The following is a 20,262-nucleotide window of genomic DNA, read 5'->3' on the forward strand; positions in this document are numbered from 1 at the left end:
GCCCTCTGTTGGTTCATTAAAGCTTGCCACTGCTGGTGGTATGGATAACCGGGTATGCGAACTGGCCCGGCTCCTTGAAAGTACCCATTGGGGCCGCCACCGCCGTTCACGGCGGAAGCAGCAGCAGCTGGTAGATTTTGAACAACAGGAAAGTTACCCGTTTAGCCCATGTGCATGTTACCCACTTGGCCCATGTTCAGGTTGCCCATTTGACCAATATTACCATGAGGTCCACCCATGTCGCTCGACCCATCATTCATAGCAGCGCCACCTCCTCCATCCTTATCACCCCTATTCATTTGCCTGTTAATACCATTTCCACCACCTATTTTTACTTGCACAGGCACGGCTCCATTACCATTACCTCGGTTTCCACCGCCCTTGTTTGCTAGTTAAATGAAAACCGAAGTAATCAAACCTTTTTTCGTATTTTCTTTCCCATGACACCCTCGCACGGTAATTAACCCGCTCCTTTGTGGGTATAACTTCCATAGAAATGTACACAAACAACAGCGCAATAAATTATTCGATATTTTTGTTAATTTTATTTTCATAATTTGATATAAAAAATGATTATAAACGTTGGATCAAATTTAACTTTAAAAAAATGATTATAAATGTTGATCAAATTTAACTTTATTCTAAAAATTAATTTAAGATGAGAAGACTTCTCAAATGTTATATATAGTATAAACACGTTATTTTAAATTGATATGGGAAAATATACTATGACGCCCCTTACCCGTCTACTGTATAGCCGAGCAAGAAGTGCCACATTCGGTGCCGGAGCACCCTGTCTTGTTTTATCATATCTATTATAAAACTTTTGATGTCATTTAAAACATGTATTCTATATGCAATTTTTTTTTTTATATCTTATTTCTGTGGAGACCCTGACAGAGCCTCCCTTATTTTATTAGCGTCTGGCGGGTTCCACTAATCACCTGTTAACATGTCCATATTCATTTCACACATTTCCATATCATATTCTCATGTATCATATCATTTACAATTATTTATGAGATCTAAAAATGGAGTATTATCTATTGCATTCATATAGAAATTCATAGATAATAAATTACAAGTTTTCATTTCAATCTCAAAGTTTAATTACAAGTCCAAAATGAAATACATCATAAACTAGTAATTACATCATGACTAAACATAATGAACCAAAATACTAGTCTATACATAGGCCCTACCAAAATACAAAAGACCGGTGAGGTGACTTTGGACAATGGCAGATCTGATCAGAGCTCTGTCAGTGCACTACTAGTGGTGTCTTCTTCACGCTTTGGACCGATCTCCGATCCTACGCGATGGAAAACTAACGCGCTAAGCATAACGCTTAGTGGTGCATAATTTATAATAACAATAATTTAATAATTTGAAATAATATATGTAACTCATAATTTCTTGATCTTTTATATTTTTATTGCTCTTTGGAAACAATTAACATTATCGAGATCTTTTATGATTACTTATTGTATTTTACATCTTAATTAATTTTTATCAGTGCCCAAGAAACCTATAACAAATTTATAAAGGCTGGATGCATGGGTGTATACTGGTTAGACAGCCATATGTCTATCCAAAATACATCTGTGAGGCACGAGGCCAGCTGTCGGGCACGAGACCCGCTGTCAGGCTTGTAAAGCTAGAAATAAAGTAGGCACAATGGCCAGTAAGTAGGCATATAGCCTGTAGAACAATCATAACAGACATATATTGTCAGTTCATGATTTTCTCGATAGGCAGTACTGCTATCTGTAGTCCCTAATTGGTATACCAATTTATCCAAACTAAATAAATAAGTCTAGGTATACTATGGGCAATTAGACATTTTTTTTAATTAATTTAACACTATTCACTATTACTATTTTTTAGTACTGTTTATTGGTACCATTAATTTCACATTAATAGAACATTAGTCCTAATTTACATATTCATATCATTTTTAATATTAAATTTTCCTTATGAGTATTTTAATTATCCTATATAGCATTTTTCCCATGAACCTTTCTTTAGGTTCATATTGATGTGTTATCTTTATCTAGGAATTTGACTAGGTTGGGAGGTCTATTTAGTCACAATTCCTTCATAACAATTGCTCCTCTATGTTTAAACTTGAATTTCAGTTTTTGAATCACTGAGTTTGGGGTTATAGAACTCAAGTTATGGTCAAAATACAAAAGGAATAGTATTTTGGGACATTTTCTGGGTTGGCAGTTTCAGTAACCCAATTTGTGCTACCAATTTGAATTGGCTAAAGGAAAAACTGGGTTAAGTGGTCTTCACAAAAACTGTAGCCCTATGTCTAAACTTTTCATGGGTAAAATTTTAGGTAATTTGGACCAGTATAGAGAGAGTTATGACCAAATGAACAGGTACTGTTCATTTAGTCATTTTTCTGGGTTGGCAGTTTCAGTGACCCAAATTGTGCTACCAATTTGAATTGGTTAAAGGCAAAACTGGATTAAGTGGTCTTCATAAAAATTGTAGCCCTATGTCTAAACTTTCCATGGGTAAAATGTTAGGTCATTTGGACCAGTATAGAGAGAGTTATGACCAAATGAACACGCACTGTTCATTTGGTCATTTTCTGGGTTGGCAGTTTCAGTGACCCAACTTGTGCTACCAATTTGAATTGGTTAAAGGAAAAACTGGGTTAAGTGGTCTTCATGAAAACTGTAGCCCTATGTCTAAACTTTCCATGGGTAAAATTTTAGGTCATTTGGACCAGTATAAAGAGAGTTATGACCAAATGAACATGTACTGTTCATTTGGTCATTTTCTGGGTTTGGTGCAGGGAAATCCGAATTTGGGCAGTATTTAGGTTAAGTTTTGGACAGAATTTGGGCATGGTTTCTTCATGGAAAATGGGCTATTTTGGGTCTAGTTTCACCTCCAATTAGACTCATACCAATTGGAGTCACAAAATTTCATTTATGGCCTAAAATGTACACTGCCCTCAACAAACACAACCTGCAGAAAATAGCACTTCCAATAATTCATTTCTCCTCCAACTTCCTTGCTTCAATTTGACATTCAAGGCACTTCTATATATCATCAACACATCTTAACAATCCCAATTGCATGGTATAATACAAAAATACCAAAGTTAGGCCAAACCCTAACTCACAATTTCAACCTCATAAAATCTCAATGTAAATCAACTTCTAATACTTATAATGCATCAACCAACATCATTAAATCACTTTATATGCATCATAGTCATCAAAAACCATCACTCACCATGGGTACCAAAAATTCACTCCCCCCATAACTCACCTATTTCTTTTAGTTTCTTACAAATTTCACTTCATTTTAACCTTAACTCAAGGATTAATAAAGGAAGAAAGGAAGATTAGGCACTAACCTCTTGTGACCCACTTCAAACTTTAACCTTTCTTCTTCTTATGGGTATCTAAAGCTTCCTTATGGTGTGGGCTAAATTTTTTGTGAAGTGAGCTATGGGTTTTGGGGAGGAGAAAGCTTGGAAAATCAAGCTTTAAGAAGAACAAAAATGGAGGGAGAGAGCTACCATGGTGGACGGTTTCCAAGAGAGGGAGAGAGAGAAAAGAGGGAAGAAGAAGATGGAAGCTTGGGGTTGGTGGGATATCTTATCTCATATATATATATATATATATATATATATATATATATATATATTTGTACTTTAAATTTTTAATTTGTCATAAGCTCTTTATTTTCTTTTCTTTCCCTTTTTTTTCTCTTCTTCTTTTTCCTAATTCAAATTCATAAACTTGTAATTTTAATTTATGTTAATTATTCCATTCTCTGAATTTTAAATTTTGACATTTAGGTCAAAATTCACCTCTTGGGGGAGGGGGGGTGAAATGACCAAAATGCCCTTTTATGGTGCTCATCGAGTTATTTTTATTATTTTATACCAATTAATAAATTCTCTAAATTTTACTTTATTTTTTTTTCCTACATTTTTCTTATATTTTCTTAACATTTGTTTCTTCAAGTTATGCCTCCTCACTATAGTTTAGGTGTAGTTCCAGACATTTTGACTGTCCGAACAGACATGAGTCGTCGGAACAGTAAAATGTATGAACTACCTATGGTGAGGGCATTACAATTCTTCCCCTCTAATAGAAATTTCGTCCTCGAAATTTACCTAATGTGAAGAGCTGAGGGAACTGTTGCCTCATCGTCTCCTCGCTCTCCCATGTCGCTTCTTCCATGTTGTGGTGTCTCCACAAGACTTTCACTAGTGGGATCCTCTTGTTTCTGAGTTCTTTCACTTCCCGTGCCAAGATTCTGACTGGTTCTTCTTCATATGTCAAATCAGGTTGCACAATTATCTCCTCTGCTGAAATGACATGTGAAGGATCTAATATGTATCTCTTGAGCATCGACACATGGAATACACTGTGGATCTTGTCCAGCTCAGGTGGTAAAGCTAGCCTGTAGGCTACTGGATCCACACGCTCAATGACATTGTATGGACCAATAAATCTAGGGCTTAACTTACTCTTTTTACTAAATCTTAGCACTTTCTTATAAGGTGATACCTTAAGAAACACCTTCTCGCCAACCCCATACTCTATATCCTTTCTCCTCAGGTCGGCATATGACTTATGTCTGTCCGAGGCGACTTTCAAATTGTCTCTGATGAGTTTCACTTTTTCCTCTGTCTGTCTCACTAAATCTGGGCCCACTACTTTCTCCTCACCCATTTCTGTCCAGTATAAGGGAGTTCTACATCCCCTCCCATACAACGCTTCATATGGAGCCATTTTTATACTGGCTTGGTAGCTATTGTTGTAAGCGAACTCTACCAAAGGAAGATACTTCTCCCAACTTCCTTCAAAATCAATGATGCATCTTCTCAACATATCCTCCAATACCTATTATGTGATTCATGTCATTTTTAGTAGTCTTTTAACATTTATAATAATTTACTAGGTTCTAAGGGTTACCAGATCACCTGCTCGACTGGCCCATCCGTCTGTGGATGAAAAGCCGTACTGAAGTGTAGTCGAGTGCCTAAAGACTCATGTAGCCTCTTCCAAAACCTCGAAGTAAATCTCGGGTCTCAGTCAGATATGATCGATGTTGGCACTCCATAGAGCTGGACTATCTCATCTATGTAAATTTCTACTAATCTCTCTAATGAGTAGTTGGTTCTAACTGGTAGGAAATGAGCTGACTTAGTCAATCTATCCATAATCACCCATATAGTATCATGCTTCCTCTGTGTCAATGGTAGCCCAATCACATAATCCATGGTAATGCGGTCCCATTTCCATTCTGGTATGGATATAGGTTGCAACAACCCTGATGGAACTTGATGCTCAGCCTTAACCTGCTGGCATGTCAAACATCTAGTCATAAAATCACCAATCTCTTTTTTCATTCCAGGCCACCAATAATGTGTTTTTAAGTCTTGGTACATCTTGGTACTTCTTGGGTGCATAGCATGAAAGCTACTATGCACCTCTTTCAAGATATTCTTCTTCAGTTTCTCATCTCTTGGTACACATATTCTGCCTTTATAGTATAGGCACCCATCTCCTTTCAACTCATAATCAGTCTCCTTCCCCTCTTGAGTTCTGCCCATAACAGTTAGCAACTTTTCATCCCTTAACTGTGCTTCTTGTATTTGCTGTAACAAACTTGGCTTTACACACAACTCAGCTAAAAGTACCCCCATCCTGTGTTAAAGACAGCTGAGCATTCAATGCTCTCAAAGCCATCATCGACTTCCTGCTTAGGGCGTCAGCCACTATATTTGCTTTCCCAGGATGGTAGTCGATCACACAGTCATAGTCTTCAAGGAATTCAATCCATCTCCTCTGTCTCATATTGAGTTCCTTCTGAGCTGGCAAGAACTTTAGACTCTTGTGATTAGTGTAAATGTAACACTTCTCACCATATAGGTAATGCCTCCATATCTTCAATGCAAATATTATTACCGCCAATTCCAGATCATGAGTTGGGTAGTTCTTTTCATGTGGCCTTAGCTGTCTAGAAGCATAGGCAACTACTTTCCCTTCCTGCATTAGAACACACCTAAGCCCATTGTGAGAGGCATCACTGTAGATCACATAGTCTTTCTCTGACTCTGGCTGTGTCAACACTGGAGCTTCTGTAAGCATAGCCTTCAGCTTCTCAAAGCTAGTTTGACATTTTTCATTCCAATCAAACTTTGCATTCTTATGTAGTAACTTAATCAGTGGGGCTGCTATAAGGGAAAATTCCTTCACAAATCTCCTGTAGTATCTAGCTAACCCCAAAAAACTTCTGACTTCTGTTACATTTCTGGGAGGCTTCCATTCAACTATTGCTTCAATCTTCCTTGGATCTACCCTGATTCTATCTGCTGACACAATGTGTCCAAGAAAGGATCTCTCATCCAACCAGAAGTCACACTTGGATAACTTGGCATACAATTGTTTTTCCCACAGTGTCTATAGTACTACTCTCAAGTGTTCATCATGCTCTTCCCGGTTCTTAGAATACACCAAGATATCATCTATAAAGACCACAACAAACCGATCTAAGTAGGAATGAAAGATACGGTTCATTAGGTCCATGAAAGCTGCTGGTGCATTTGTTAGCCCAAATGGCATCACTAGGAACCCATAGTGTCCCTGAAAGCAGTTTTAGGAACATCTGTCTCCTTCACTCTCAACTGGTGATAGCCTAATCTGAGATCTATCTTGGAGAATACTCCAGCTCCCCTCAACTGATCAAACAGGTCATCTACCCTAAGTAAAGGGTATTTGTTTTTCACAGTCACCTTATTCAGCTGCCGGTAGTCTATACATAGCCGAAAGGTACCGTCCTTCTTCTTCACAAATAGCACTGGTGCTCCCCAAGATGACACACTAGGGCGTATGAAGCCCTTGTCTAGTAGCTCCTGTAACTGAACTTTCAACTCTCTCAGTTCAGTAGGTGCCATCCTATATGGAGCAATGGACATTGGTGCAGTACCCGGCATAACCTCTATAGCAAACTCCACTTCTCTATTGGGTGGCAAACTCGGCAACTCTTCTGGAAACACATTCGGAAAATCACATACAGTGGGGATCTCCTGCATGCTTGGGCTAGTCTTCCTGGTATCAACCACATGTGCTAAGAAAGCCTCACAGCCCTTTCTTATCAATCTCCTGGCTGTTGTGGCTGATATGATGGTGGAAATACAACCCGTTCCTTCACCCACAATTGTAACCTTATCCCCATCTACTGTCTGTAGTGACATCCTCTTTAGTCGACAATCTACCATCGCCTGATGACGTGATAACCAGTCCATACCCAATATCACATCGAACTCATGGAATGGTAGCTCAATCAAGTCAGCTAAAAACTCATACCCTTGTATCTTTAGAGGACAACCCTTGCAGACCTTTTTCACCATGACACTATGGCCTAAAGGATTTGTGACTTGTATGTCCTCCTCTAGCTCCTCTACTTGTACCCCTCTATCAACTGGTGGTGTGATACACACATATGAATGTGTGGAACCCGGATCAATCAATGCACATACTAGCAGGTCATAAAAAGAAAATGTACCTTTAATGACATCAGCTGGTTCTGGCTCATCTCGAGCTCTCATAGCATAAGCAAGTGGTGCTACCCTAGTCTCCTGCCTCTGCACTGTCTCTGCAGTAGGCCTCTGTGATGTGCCAGCTGTATCAAGCCTCGCAGGTCTCCTACCCCTCTGTGCTGCTGGGGCAGACCTCTCCATCTGAGGTGGAGCAGTGGGAGCACTAGTGTTTCTCTGTGGACAATCCTTCAGGAAGTGATCCGTAGACCCACATCTGAAACATCCACCTGTCAACAATCTGCACTCTCCTCTATGGGGTCTACCACAATGTACACAAGCAGGTGGTGGGGCTGATCCCCGTGTAGCTGCACCTGGTGAACTACCCACTGATGCACCAGATTGTCCTCCTCCTCTCCTTGGAGCAAACCGAGACTTCTGTTTCTTTCCCCAACCTTGAGTCTGACCCTGAGACTCCTTGGGTCTCTTATTACCCGTGTCTGCTGAACCGGACTGACCAGACCCAGAACCCCTCTTGCGTTGCCTATCCTTTCTAGACTGATCTTTATTTCTGACTCTCTCCACATCAAGGGCTGATGCTATCAACAGAGAGAAATATGTGAAGTGGTGAGATGTCACTATCAAACTGATGTTGTCATTCAGTCCATCCTCAAATCTTATGCATTTATCAACCTCTGTCGGCATAAACTCCAATGCATATTTGCTAAGTCTCACAAATTCTTGCTCATATTCAGAGATTGTCAGCTGCCTCTGTCTCAGTGCTAGGAATTCTCTCCTTCTGGCCTCTAAGTACACATGACTGATGTATTTCTTTCTGAATTCAGCCAGAAAGAAATCCCAAGTGATCTGTGCAGGCTGTACCACTCTAGATACTGTCACCCACCATCTATATGCATCCTCCTGTAGCAGTGACAGAGCACACTCCAACTGCTGCTCGTGCAGGTGCAACCGCCGCAATACCCTCTCTGTCCTCTCCAGCCAATACTCTGCTGCGGCTGGATCATCATCCCTCTTACCTCTGAAATCAATTGCCCCATACTTTCGCAGTCTCTCTAGTGGAGATCTGTGTATAGGTTGCGGCTGTGGGGGTGGAGGTGGCTGTACAGGTGGTGGTGGTGGTGGTGGTGGTGGTGGTGGCTGTGGCTGTGGCTGTGGAGGTGGAGGTGGCTGTGGCTGGGGAATGGCTCCGGTGAACTGACGGAACAGCTGTGTCATCTGTTCATAGAAGGCCTGCTGTGCCCTACTCATAGTACCTCGAGATGACTCTACTCTACTACCACTTCTCCCTCGTCTAGGAGCAGGTGCGTGACTCTCTACTTCCTCCTCTATCGGTCTCGGAGGTCCGTGCTCTGAAGGATCAGATGCCATCAATCCTATAAAACAGACAAAGAAACAAATCTGCATTAGTGTCACCTTGACTCTATTCAAAGGCCCATGCATGTGATGCAACTATTTCTTTCTATCTATCTAGGTCTAAGACTGCCTAAACCTCTACTCTGATACCACTGTGACACCCCTTACCCGTCTACTGTATAGCCGAGCAAGAAGTGCCACATTCGGTGCCGGAGCACCCTATCTTGTTTTTGTTAGTAGTATGCCCTAGAGCATATCATTTAGTATGTATCTTGTATATATTTTTATTAATAAAAGGCATTTCCACTTTTCTGTTTACATAATATATTTATGTGTAATAGAAAAGGTCCATTGATATTTTGTTAGAAATATTATTCTTAAGTTGTTAAGAATATGAGTGACAATATTTCTAGCACAAAGTATCATAAATAGGTTCACAATCGAGGATACTTCATAATAAGGACATGACTTATCCAGAAAGATTGTATTCATGTTTGTTCCCAAGTTATTTATATAAGATATAAATAAGATGGAATGGTGAGTCTCATGCCATATGACAAACATGATAGGCACTTATAAATGATAAGTAGGTCAACCAGTGACACTTATGACAAGCACATGGAGTTTACTCTTGTCAATGTTTTGTCATAAATCATATCGAGCATATAATCTTTAGACACGAGATAGCACAGTTATCTTCTATATAGGTAGTTTGAGTTTGATACTGCTTTCATACTTGTACTGTGTATGGGTATATGGGCATGTGTTGGCTCCTACTAGTTATATATGGAGGTAGGTGTTGATCAAGATGGAATATGTTCCTCTAAGTAAATAGAGATAAAATCCTATGTTCATTTAATTGTTCTTGATGTTTCAAGTTCCTGGCCAGGACAGATAGATTTATTCAGAAAAGAGTTTCTGATGAGAAAATCTTTTTAATCAAGAACTGGAATTAAAAGAGAACATAATATTCATAGCGAATGGAGTTTGACATAAACCATGACTCTAGCTTGAGTTGGGATTTTGTAACAGAGAGATTCTAGTGCATGGTAACATATGATTATAGGTTCATTTAAGGTAAACCTTATTAATAATTGGGTGGCTATGGCATGCTATGCTAGGTGTTAACCATGGTCTATGAGGTTCATAAAATGATTTAGAGAAATCATTTATGGTAAGAAAGAGTTCTGATGATATTAAGAGTTGATATCATGTCTCATTGCCAATTAGTGATGAGCCTAGTAAGTCACACACATGCACAAGTTATCACCTAATTAAATATGATTTAATTAATTAATTAAAGAGTTTAATTGATTAATTAAATAGGTTTGGTTTGCAATTAGATTGCAAAGTCCCTAGCATGACTTGAAACCAAATCTAGATTATTGGATGTATAATATAAGTTAAATTTATATTTAAAGTGTTTAAATATCAATTTAATTAATGAGAAATTAATTAATAGAGATTAATTAATTAATTTATATTTGATATAAATTAATTAGAAGAAGAAAAATAATTATTTTGGGTTGAGAACTCAAAATTAAGACACAGGGGCATTTTGGTCATTTTGCAGTGTGACACGTGGCACCATGAGATGGTGACACATGGCATAACACATAAGCTTGCCAAATGTTTTTAATCATGTAAGATGATTAAAATCAAGATTAAATATAGGTTTGACACTTGGCACAATGTGATTGGGTCACTTAAACCTAGAGCTAATCAAAGGGTGACATGTGGCAAGGGTTTAATGTGTTAACCTAGCTATTTAAGTGTTGTTATGAGAAAATAAAACACAACCAGCAGCCACACTCCTTTGTCACGCCACTTTGAGGGTTTTTATCTCTTCTTCTTCATCTCTTATCAATTCAAAGAGATTAGCCATCAATCTCTTGAATTAAGAACACTAGGAATTGTTTCTAGTGTCCTGTTTACATCTTTAATCTCTTAAAAGGCAGAACTTGATTTTCTAATTAATAGAAAAAGCTTTAGAAGCTATTCAAGGGCTGCCATAGGTGTTCTTGGTGTGGACAAGCTAGAGGGACAACATCTGGTGTCCTGAAGATGAATCTCAAAGTCGCAGACACGCGATTGCATCAAGAGGTTAGTGTAATCGTTCTTGATTTAATCTAGGGTTCTAAAATTAATTTGATTAATTTTAAAATCTTAAATGGCAAATACAGATCCAAAAACATATTAAAAGAGTTTTAATATGTTGTTTATCATTGAAATCAAATAGATAAAAATAAATCTTGCATGATGCATGTGACCCTAGGTGAAAATTTTTGAATTCAATGGTATAAACTTGTGTTTTTCACGCTTCCGTTCCTTCAATTGGTATCAGAGCCACTATATTTGCCATTTAGATTGTTGATTATATGATTTAATTGTGTGTTTGATCATGAGATCAAAAGTTCATTGCTGGTTGCAAAGCAAGTTGGCAGCATACTTGAAAAAACACCATCAATGGTGCGCATGGTTTGGCTTCCATGGGTGGTTTAAGGTTTGGCTTTTAATTCTGCAATTGTTGTATGATCTAAGGCCTATTCTTTGACTAATTAAAGTGTTTAATTAGTAGTTTTTATCACACAATTAAATTATGATTCAAATCAGAATTTTAAAAATTGTTTGAATGTGATTCAAATCTGAATTTTAAAAGTTGTTTGAATGTGATTCAAATCTGAATTTTTAAAGTTGTTTGAATCATATTTAAATCTGATTTTTTAAATTTGATTGAATAAAATTCAAATCTGATTTTTTAAAAAATGTTTGAATGTGATTCAAATCTGAATTTTTGAAGTTGTTTGAATGTGATTCAAATCTGAATTTTTAAATTTGTTTGAATGAGATTCAAATCTGAATTTTTAAATTTATTTGAATCATATTCAAATCTGAATTTTTAAGTTGAATATGAGATATTCAATTTAATTTAAGTATGTATGTTTTATTTAATTGTTAAATAGTGATATGCATGATGGATGATCATGGACTATAAAAGACCAATGTGATTGGATTTATTTCTTTTATGTTTCTTTGGGATTGTAAATTAATTAATTTATTTTAATTTATTTTGGGCATGTATTATTAAGTTTGTAATAATTTTTTGGTTGTAGTTTCATTTATTTAAGTTCTTGTAAATTCGCCTTGGTATGCCAAGGATTACCATGTAATATTGGATTACAAGAAGTTCAAGGAGGTCAAGAGCATTGGTGGGACCAGTGGGAGGAATTCAAGATCAAGTGTTGATTATGTACTCCTTCAACAACTCTTATAAAATGAATGAATGAAATGCACCTAGGAATGCCCTGATTCAATTCTTGGTGGCTCAGAATTGAATCCCTTAGAAAGTCCATGATCATACCATATTTACTGCTTATCCATGAATGCATGAGATGTATGGGAATGTATGCAATTATATGATATATGCATGCTAAATGGATAATGTGCAAAGTGAGACCTTAATAGTAAATAGAATGACCATAAAATCTTCCAAACAAATGATTAAGTTGGAAATGCTATAATTAAAGTAATTATAACATAGGCCCTCCATTGGGGCAATTATTTTAAGAAATTTTAAATAGTTGCATAAGATGCAATTTATTTAAGAGATTTTCTTAAGAATAATTGTTAAGCATGAGATGTTGTAAATATGTAAATGGTTTAGTGGCCAATATTGGATGTACCTGAGGACATTAAAATTATTTGCATAATTACTGGCTCAATGGGATCAACTTAACTAATGCAAGATAAGTCAATAATGGATGTACCTGAGATTTTGAGCATTAGGGGCTAGATAAAGGATTGAACCTCACATGAGATGTGATGGGCAAAGAGTTGCTCACTTATAGTTTATTGTAATTCCAATAATGGATGTACCTGAGGATGATCAATAGAATTATAAGAATTCAATCACCCACTAGAAATCCATCCAACTAGGATTTCCGTTTTCTACTTTGGAAGTGTAGGATTCGCTAAGTTAGTGGGAGGACCAATTTGATTAAAAGACCATAATCATTTTGGTTAATTACATGATACATTTACTAATTAATCTGGTTATTTTCTGCAGTTAATTTTCTGATAAAAATGAGCACAAAACAACCACCACCATCCAATATCCTTGCAAGCATACTTGATCACAATAGGTTGACAGGACCTAATCTGTCTGATTGGCTAAGAAATTTGAAACTTATCCTGAACCTTGAACATATAGGATATGTTCTAGATTCAAATGTTCCTGGTCCCTTACCTCCAGAGGCCACTTAAGAGGAACATGAAACTTTGGACAAGTTGAAGGAGGATGATATGAGAGCTAAGTGTTACATGCTTGCTTCCATGAGTAATGAGTTACAGAAGCAACATGAGAACATGCAGAGTGCGAGTGAGATCCTCCTTCACCTACAAGAGTTGTATGGTGAGCACAACAGGAATGCTAGGTATGAGATATCTAGACAGCTATTCCGTATGAGGATGTCTGAGGGACAGAATGTTGGGGATCATGTCCACAAGATGATTCGGATGATTGAGCAGTTGGAACATCTTGACTTTAACATGGATTTCCAACTACAGACGGATTTGATCCTTCAGTCCCTTCCTGAGTCTTTTGGGAATTTTGTGACAAATTTCCATATGACTAAACAGGAATGCACCTTAGCTGGTTTACTCAACATGCTGGTTATTGCCCAAAAGAATATGCCAGGCAATAAAGGAAAAGAGGTAGCTTTGGTTGTATCTTCTTCTGCTGGAAAGTCCAACAAGAAGAAGGGCAATAAGAAAAAGAAACCTCAGATTCCTGGTCCTTCTAAGAAAATAGCTAAACAGAAAAGGAAGACTAAAGCTGATGAAGGCAAAGGAAAGTGTTTCCACTGCCAACAGGAAAGTGTTTCCATTGCCAATAAGAAAGTGTTTCCATTACCAGTAAGAAAGTGTTTCCACTGGCCAGAGTATAGCAATCTAAATGAAAGCAATGCCATGGTGAAAACCAACTCAAGTTCAAAATATTTTTGGCACTTAAGGTTATGTCATGTTGTAGAAGATAGGATTGCAAAACTGGAGAAAATGGGGATTCTATCCTCATTGGGCTCTGAGCCTACTCCAACTTGTGAATCTTACCTTCAGGGTAAAATGACTAGGTCACCCTTTGTTAGACAAGGGCTAAGAGCTGAAAATATTTTGGTGCTAATACATAGTGATGTATGTGGTCCATTTAAAGAAATGGCTAGAGGAGGCTTTCATTATTTTATTACCTTTACTGATGATAAAACAAGGTTTGGGTATTTGTATTTGATGAAATATAAACATGAATCTTTTGAAAAGTTCAAAGAATTTAAATCTGAAGTAGAAAATCAAATAGGAAAGAGTATTAAAGCTCTTCGATCAGATCGTGGAGGTGAATATTTGAGTACTGAATTTGATGAATACTTGAGAGAGCATGGCATTGTTTCTCAGCTGACTCCTTCAGGAATGCCACAGTTGAATGGTGTATCTGAAAGGAGAAATCGTACCTTATTGGATATGGTACGTAGTATGATGAGCTATACTAATATGCCAATCTTCTTTTGGGGATTTGCATTAGAATCAGCTTTGTATATTCTGAATATGATTCCATCAAAATCAGTTTCTTCCACACCTTATGAGATATGGCATGGAAGAAAACCAAGTCTTAAGCATGTTAAGATTTGGGGTTGTCCAGCTTATATCAAAAAGCTGAACACTGATAAATTAGAGACCAGATCAGAAAAAGGTCGATTTGTTGGATATCCAAAAGATAGTTTTGGATATTATTTTTATTTGCCTACTTCACAAAAGGTTGTGATAAGTAGATATGCCACATTTCTTGAACAACAGTTTGTTCAAGAAGGAGGCAAAGGAAGGCAAATAGAGTTAGAATTGGAGAATTTTGACCAACCAATGCATCGGATGGATATAGATCCATCTAGTCAACCAATACCAGTTAATGAAACATCTACACTGTTCCTCGTAGAACAACCGGTATCTCACCCACCGGTGAGATATGGTTTTCTTCATGAAGAAGAACAAGAGTTGTCTACTCATGAAGAAGTAGATCATGGAGATGATCCACTTACCTATGAAGAAGCTATATCGATATAGACTCTTCAAAATGGATTGATGCTATGAAATCCGAGATTGATTCCATGTATAAGAATCAAGTTTGGGATCTTGTTGACCCACCAAGGTATTGTACCTATAGGGAACAAATGGATTTTCAAGAAGAAAATTGGTTCGATGGAAAGGTAGAGACCTATAAGGCAAGGCTAGTAGCGAAAGGGTTTCGCCAAAGGCAAGGAATCGACTATGAGGAGACTGTCTACTTTGTTGCCATGCTTAAATCAATTAGGATTTTATTAGCAATAGTGCATACTATGATTATGAGATTTGGCGGATGGATGTCAAAATGCTTTTCTCAATGGATACATTGAAGAAAACATTTTCATGGAAAAACCTAGGGGATTTGAATCCCAAGATGGTTCCAAGGTATGCAAGCTAAAGCGATCCATTTATGGGTTGAAACAAGCTTCGAGGAGTTGGAACATCCATTTTGATGAAGCCATTAAATCCTTTGGTTTTATCAAAAATGAGGATGAGCCATGTGTATATAAGAAGGTTAGTGACAAGTGCTATCACTTTCCTTATCTTATATGTGGATGACATCTTGTTGATGGGTAATGACACGTATGTTGACGACTATAAAGGTATTGTTGTCAAATACATTCTCCATGAAAGACTTAGGGGAGGCAACCTATATTCTTGGGATTCGCATCTATAGAGATAAAGCGAAAAGAATAATTGGTTTATCCCAAAGTCTATACTTGGAAAAGGTGTTAAAGAGGTTTAACATGCTTGATTCCAAGAGAGGATTGTTACCAGTGAGACATGGTATCCATCTTTCTAAAGAGATGTCTCCAAAGACACCTGAAGAAAGAGATAAGATGGCCAGGATTCCATATGCTTCGGCTATTGGAAGTTTAATGTATGCAATGTTGTGTACTAGGCGGATATCGCATATCTTTGTTAGTTTGACTAGCGGTATCAATCCAATCTAAGTTTGGAACATCGATAGTCATCAAGAATATCCTTAAGTACTTGAGAAGAACTAAGGATTTATTCTTGATTTATGGAGGTGGAGACTTGCAATTGGATGGTTATACTGATTTTGATTTCCAATCAGATATTGATGATAGAAAGTCTACCTCTAGATATGTGTTCATTTGTAATGGAGTTGCAGTCAGTTGGAAGAGTTCCAAACAGAGCACGACTGCAGATTCCACTCTGAGGTCGAGTATATTGTTGCATCGAGATCTTTGCAAAGGAAGCTGTTTGGATAAAGAAGTTCGTGACAGAACTTACAGTAGTTCCTTCCATTGAGTCAGCAGTTCCACTACACTGTGACAATAATGGAGCAGTCATACAGGCTAAGGAACTAAGGTCTCACCAAAATCCAAACACATAGAAAGGCACTACCACATTATCAGACATATAGTTGGGCAAAGGCGATATAGCCATGCAGAAAAATAACATCAGCTGAAAAAATTCAGCTGATCCATGCACTAAGCCTTTGTCACAAGCTCAGTTAGACTGACATCTTGATAAGATGGGTCTAAGGTATTGTAATGAATGGCTCTAGTGCTAGTGGGAGATTGTTAGTAGTATGCCCTAGAGCATATCATTTAGTATGTATCTTGTATATATTTTTATTAATAAAAGGCATTTCCACTTTTCTGTTTACATAATATATTTATGTGTAATAGAAAAGGTCCATTGATATTTTGTTAGAAATATTATTCTTAAGTTGTTAAGAATATGAGTGACAATATTTCTAGCACAAAGTATCATAAATAGGTTCACAATCGAGGATACTTCATAATAAGGACATGACTTATCCTGAAAGATTGTATTCATGTTTATTCCCAAGTTATTTATATGAGATATAAATAAGATGGAATGGTGAGTCTCATGCCATATGACAAACATGATAGGCACTTATAAATGATAAGTAGGTCGAACCGGTGACACTTATGACAAGCACATGGAGTTTACTCTTGTCAATGTTTTGTCATAAATCATATCGTGCATATAATCTTTAGACTGAGATAGCACGCTTATCTTCTATATAGGTAGTTTGAGTTTGATAATCGCTTTCATACTTGTACCGTGTATGGGTATATGGGCATGTGTTGGCTCCTACTAGTTATATATGGAGGTAGGTGTTGATCAAGATGGAATATGTTCCTCTAAGTAAATAGAGATAAAATCCTATGTTCATTTAATTGTTCTTGATGTTTCAAGTTCTGGCCAGACAGATAGATTTATTCAGAAAGAGTTTTTGATGAGAAAATCTTTTTAATCAAGAACTGGAATTAAAAGAGAACATAATATTTATAGCAAATGGAGTTTGACATAAACCATGACTCTAGCTTGAGTTGGAATTTTGTAGTAGAGAGATTCTAGTGCATGGTAACATATGATTATAGGTTCGTTTAAAGTAAACCTTATTACTAATTGGGTAGCTATGGCATGCCATTCTAGGTGTTAACCATAGTCTATGAGGTGCATAAAATGATTTAAAGAAATCATTTATGGTAAGAAAGAGTTCTGATGATATTAAGAGTTGATATCATGTCTCATTGCCAATTAGTGATGAGCCTAGTAAGTCACACACATGCACAAGTTATCACCTAATTAAATATGATTTAATTAATTAATTAAAGAGTTTAATTGATTAATTAAATAGGTTTGGTTTGCAATTAGATTGCAAAGTCCCTAGCATGACTTGAAACCAAATCTAGATTATTGGATGTATAATATAAGTTAAATTTATATTTAAAGTGTTTAAATATCAATTTAATTAATGAGAAATTAATTAATAGAGATTAATTAATTAATTTATATTTGATATAAATTAATTAGAAGAAGAAAAATAATTATTTTGGGTTGAGAACTCAAAATTAAGACACGAGGGCATTTTGGTCATTTTGCAGTGTGACACGTGGCACCATGAGATGGTGACACATGGCATAACACATAAGCTTGCCAAATGTTTTTTAATCATGTAAGATGATTAAAATCAAGATTAAATATAGGTTTGACACTTGGCACAATGTGATTGGGTCACTTAAACCTAGAGCTAATCAAAGGGTGACATGTGGCAAGGGTTTAATGTGTTAACCTAGCTATTTAAGTGTTGTTATGAGAAAATAAAACACAACCAGCAGCCACACTCCTTTGTCACGCCACTTTGAGGGTTTTTATCTCTTCTTCTTCATCTCTTATCAATTCAAAGAGATTAGCCATCAATCTCTTGAATTAAGAACACTAGGAATTGTTTCTAGTGTCCTGTTTACATCTTTAATCTCTTAAAAGGCAGAACTTGATTTTCTAATTAATAGAAAAAGCTTTAGAAGCTATTCAAGGGCTGCCATAGGTGTTCTTGGTGTGGACAAGCTAGAGGGACAACATCTGGTGTCCTGAAGACGAATCTCAAAGGCGCAGACACGCTGCAGTGCATCAAGAGGTTAGTGTAATCGTTCTTGATTTAATCTAGGGTTCTAAAATTAATCTGATTAATTTTAAAATCTTAAAAGGCAAATACAGATCCAAAAACATATTAAAAGAGTTTTAATATGTTGTTTATCATTGAAATCAAATAGATAAAAATAAATTTTGCATGATGCATGTGACCCTAGGTGAAAATTTTTGAATTCAATGGTATAAACTTGTGTTTTTCACGCTTCCGTTCCTTCAGTTTTATCATATCTATTGTAAACTTTTGATGTCATTTAAAACATATATTCTATGTGTAAATTTTTTTTTTATATCTTATTTCTGTGGAGACCCGGACAGAGCCTCCCTTATTTTATTAGCATCTGGCGGGTTCCACTAATCACCTGTTAACATGTCCATATTCATTTCACACATTTCCATGTCATATTCTCATGTATCATATCATTTACAATTATTTATGAGATCTAAAAATGGAGTATTATCTATTGCATTCATATAGAAATTCATAGATAATAAATTACAAGTTTTCATTTCAATCTCAAAGTTTAATTACAAGTCCAAAATGAAATACATCATAAACTAGTAATTACATCATGACTAAATATAATGAACCAAAATACTAGTCTATACATAGGCCCTACCAAAATATAAAAGACCGGTGAGGTGACTCTGGACAATGGCAGATCTGATCAGAGCTCTGTCAGTGCACTACTGGTGCTGCTGCTGCGGCTGCTAGGACTGATCTCCAGTACCTACGCGATGGAAAACCAACGCGCTAAGCATAACGCTTAGTGGTGCATAATTTATAATAACAATAATTTAATAATTTGAAATAATATATGCAACTCATAATTTCTTGATCTTTTATATTTTTATTGCTCTTTGGAAACAATTAACATTATCGGGATCTTTTATGATTACTTATTGTATTTTAAGTCTTAATTAATTTTTATCAGTGCCCAAGAAACCTATAACAAATTTATAAAGGCTGGATGCACGGGTGTATACTGGTTAGACAACCATATGTCTATCCAGAATACGTCTGTCAGGCACGAGGCCAGCTGTCGGGCATGAGACCCGCTGTCAGGCTTGTAAAGCCAGAAATAAAGTAGGCACAATGGCCAGTAAGTAGGCATATAGCCTGTAGAATAATCATACCAGACATATATTGTCAGTTCATGATTTTCTCGGTAGGCAGTACTGCTATCTGTAGTCCCTAATTGGTATACCAATTTATCCAAATTAAATAAATAAGTCTAGTTATACTATGGGCAATTAGACATTTTTTTTTTAATTAATTTAACACTATTCACTATTACTATTTTCTAGTACTGTTCATTGGTACCATTAATTTCACATTAATAGAACATTAGTCCTAATTTACATATTCATATCATTTTTAATATTAAATTTTCCTTATGAGTATTTTAATTATCCTATATAGCATTTTTCCCATGAACCTTTCTTTAGGTTCATATTGATGTGTTATCTTTATCTAGGAATTTGACTAGGTTGAGATGTCTATTTAGTAACAATTCCTTCATAACAATTGCTCCTCTATGTTTAAACTTGAATTTCAGTTTTTGAATCACTGAGTTTGGGGTTATAGAACTCAAGTTATGGTCAAAATACCAAAGGACTATTATTTTGGGACATTTTCTGGGTTGGCAGTTTTAGTGACCCAACTTCTGCTACCAATTTGAATTGGTTAAATGCAAAACTGGGTTAAGTGGTCATCATGAAAACTATATCCCTATGTCTAAACTTTTCATGGGTAAAATTTTAGGTCATTTGGACCAGTATAGAGAGAGTTATGACCAAATGAACACGTACTGTTCATTTGGTCATTT

Source organism: Hevea brasiliensis, chromosome 6 (assembly GCF_030052815.1).
Source record: "Hevea brasiliensis isolate MT/VB/25A 57/8 chromosome 6, ASM3005281v1, whole genome shotgun sequence".
Classification (NCBI taxonomy): domain Eukaryota; kingdom Viridiplantae; phylum Streptophyta; class Magnoliopsida; order Malpighiales; family Euphorbiaceae; genus Hevea; species Hevea brasiliensis.